Genomic DNA, 3,785 nt, shown 5'->3' on the forward strand with positions numbered 1-3,785 from the left:
GAGGAAGTCCTACATATCTTGGCTGCCAACAAAACAAAACAAAACAAAACAAAACAAAAAACCCAAAAAACCCCATATTTCAGATAACACTGAGTTTGTATTTAGTCTCTTTTGAATTTGGTTAGTTCGAATGAGTCCCCCGAACTTATTGATCTCTTGGGGGAAAACAGAAAAACAAACAGTGAGATATAGGGTCTGGAAGGCTGAAGTGCAGGCGTCAGCCCAGTGGCTGCACAAAGCAGTCTCACCCCTGGGAGAGTGACCTCCAGGCTGTTCTGGTCAGCCGTTCCCAGTTGCACCTTGTGTTGTCGTGTGCTTGGAATGTAACATTCATCTAACATGATAACTCTTCCACTACTTAAAATTTCCTGTTTTTCTTTTAGCACCCTCCCCCATATCTTCCCTGGAAGATGAATATCCACATAGAATAAGAAATAGCGAGGGCTGTTTTACAGTTCCGAGCTTCAAATGCATCAGGAGTGATGCCCGCCTATCCATTTGATGTGTTTTTCTTTTAATCTGTCTTTGGGGGAAAGAGCTATATCTGTTAGAGCCTTAATATTTTTAGAAATTTAATAGGCTCATTTGGAGGTAAATATTTTAAACGGGCCACCCATGCGGTGCATTAACTGTACCTTACTGTGACATTATCACAAAGGCCTTAGACCTTAGGGACTGAGAAACCTTTTAACACTCTGTTTAGTAAACGGTAAACCCTTGGTTGATGATCTGAGTTCACTTTCCCTTGGTGTAGATCAGGCCACTGAGGCGGGTGATATTTCAGTCATTTGAATGTCAGTCTAAAAGCACGAACATCTCTGCTGCACATCATCAGAGCCCCGGGTCATTTACACTTGTGGTTGTTTTACTTCACAGCCCAGAGCCTTCCCCGAGCTGCTGTCATTCTGACCCTGAGGCTGCCCTTCACACCCTTCTGACTCCACTCCCAACATCCTCTTTCAAGCTGACACAGAGCAGAGGCTGACCTTGTCCCATCAACCACTTACCCACACAGACCCAATTAATCTTTGGTTGCCAGTCAGTCTAACTCACTTCCCTCCTTGAATACTATAGAATCTCACAGAGGGGATGCTTTTGGCTTCATTTGCTTCCACATAGGATGAACTGTGGTGGAAACAGACAGCTGCCCTGTGGAATGATTCAAGGACCCCTGATGACCAAAAATGTCTTCTTGTCAGAGTGTCAGAGCATGGGAACTCCTAACCCTCTCTGTTGCTCCTTGGGGCTTCTTTCCAAGGATAAGGAATTCCTAGAATAATTAACCACTCATATTCAATCAAGGAGTCTGTTCTAAGACAGATTCCCTGAAAGAATGAGGGGAAGAGATGAGAAAGAGCACTGAAGGAGGGACACTGAGTGTCCTGAGACGTCTGGTCACTGGGTACTTATGAGTAGCAGGTGCCCACGTGAGGAGACAACATGATACTAGAATCAGGGTAATCTGGGTTTAAGTTAATGAAACTGTGTGACTTGGGTAAGATATGTTATTTCTCTGAAGATATATACATCCAAAAGATAAATGATATCCTGTATGCAGTGGACTTACCATAGTGCCAGGTAGATGTGTGATAGTACAAATATCACTCATCGCTGAATTTAATCATGGCCAGACATGGCTTTAGTCGAGGTCACAAAAACACAAATCAGTTGCAATTTCAACAAATGTAGGGAAGAGGTCTATAATGAGGATTCAGCTTCAGCTATTTGGTATTTAGAACATTCTAAATGCATTCAGATCACCGTAGGAAGGGAACTGTTGTCTACATGAGGTGCTCCGGTTGGCACTGACCTGGATCTGATGAGCTTCCCATCCACAAATAAAGTGGAGACTGAGATTTTGGGAGTATAAGGCCTAATAAGGAAAAAGTCATTGCTAATGGAACAAGAAACTTGAGGGGTAGGGAAGGTCAATGGTCCAGCATGCTTTGTAACACCAGGAACAGCATCCCATCATGCTATCACTGGAGTTGGTGGGGCCTAGGCTGTTCATTGTGGCAAAAGTTGGGGAGTATATGTGTATCCTGAGGCAGGTAGAATAACAGCCCCTGCCTTCAAAGATGTCTATGTCTAATCCCTGGGAGCTCTGAATATGTTAAATGGCATAGTAAAGGAGAATTATGGTCATATATAGATCACCCGGAGGTGGGTGAGATTCTCCTGGATGATGTAGGTGAGCCAAATGTCATCACAAAGATCCCTAAAGGTAGAAGAGGGAAGCAAGATATGTCAGTGACAGCAGGATAAGTCCTTGTATCATTGCTGGCTTTGAAAAGGGAGGAAAGAGGCTACGAGGCAAGAAATGCAGACAGCAGGGAAAGTCAAGGACAGATTCTTCCCTAGAGCCCACAGAAGGAGCACAGCCCTGAGATCCCTTGATTTTAGTCCAGTGAGACCCCAGTTGGACTTGTAATCTACAGAACTGTGAGATAATAAATGTGTGCTGTTTAAGCCACCAAATCGGTGATAATTTATTACAGTAGTCATAGAGAACCCCTCAGAAGGGACCTGTATATGGAGATGCAGGGACCCTCCCGCCAGGGACAGTTCGTCCAAAGTAGTGAATCATTTTCTTTTCAGTCCTAGAAGAGGATCTTCTCATCTTTAACCACAAGCTAAAAGCTTGCTTGTTCCATGTCCCCTTATGGCATACTCATTGCCTGTGACTGCAGGCATTCGGAAGTTCTGGGTGAGCAGCAGAATGCTAAGGGAAGAATATCCACTATTGGACGTCAACATGAAACTTACTTCAGAACTTTTCAGATGACTACTTCAAAGAAGAAAGAAACATTAAGGGGTTTGTTAGGGATCTGAGTAGGCAGCATTACGGGGGAAAATGCAGAGACAAGGTGTCCTCTATCTCAAGTTTACCTTTATTGTTCCAAAGAAAAGCGGGGATCTTAAAAGACTGTCATCTTAGAGCACAATGTGTCGACTTAAAGATGGAGTGGCAATATTAATGGAATTGCCTTGCTTTAGTAGGTTTAAGGCAAATCCTTAACATTATTTTCCTGCCGTTTTCTAAATTAAATTTATAAGAAATATTATGTATCCTGCCGTGCAGAGTGAAAGCTGTATTCTTGTAAAGGGCTTATAATCATATTAAAAAGCTGGAGGGTAAAGTTTGTTCATGCCATCAAAGTCACAAAGTAAAAAATAGAGTTTTACATTGTGCATTTTTATCATCGTAATACCTTTTGGGGTATGTAACACCACAAAGTGCTTCACTGATATTGTTTCTTTAATCCTCAGAACATCCCTGGTGGGGAGGTATATTTTTATCTCCACTTTGCATATGGGAAAACTGAGGCACAGCGAGTGTCAGCGATTTGCCTTGGCTGCCAGTGGCTTGGCAGCACAGCTTGCGCTGAAACTCAGGCTCTTAGCCCGAAGACGATTCCTACCATTCATCAGATGACAGTCATCTTTCTAATCTACCTTTCTGCAGGTACCGAAATAGCTCCAGGAGGACTTCTGCATCACTCAAATTTTATCTTCAAGTTCCTCAAGAAAAAAAACCCCTATAAATAGATTTTCTTAATTCCACTACATCTGCTTAACGTACTTAGGAACAGTTGGTGGGTTGGAGAAAAGGGTTCAGAGTGGGGGCATTTTTGCAAAGCTGGTAAGAAATGTGGATGCTCGAGGGAAAGCCAAAAGGGACAAGGTTTAGGGAGGCAGAGCAAGGCTGGTGGGAAAGCCAGATGCTGCCCACAGGAGCCTGCGCACCAGAAACCGCACATCTCCCCCTCAGTCCGAGGAAAATT

This window comes from Crocuta crocuta, unplaced genomic scaffold, assembly GCF_008692635.1.
Source record: "Crocuta crocuta isolate KB4526 unplaced genomic scaffold, BGI_CrCroc_1.0 scaffold376, whole genome shotgun sequence".
NCBI classification, from domain to species: Eukaryota; Metazoa; Chordata; class Mammalia; order Carnivora; family Hyaenidae; genus Crocuta; species Crocuta crocuta.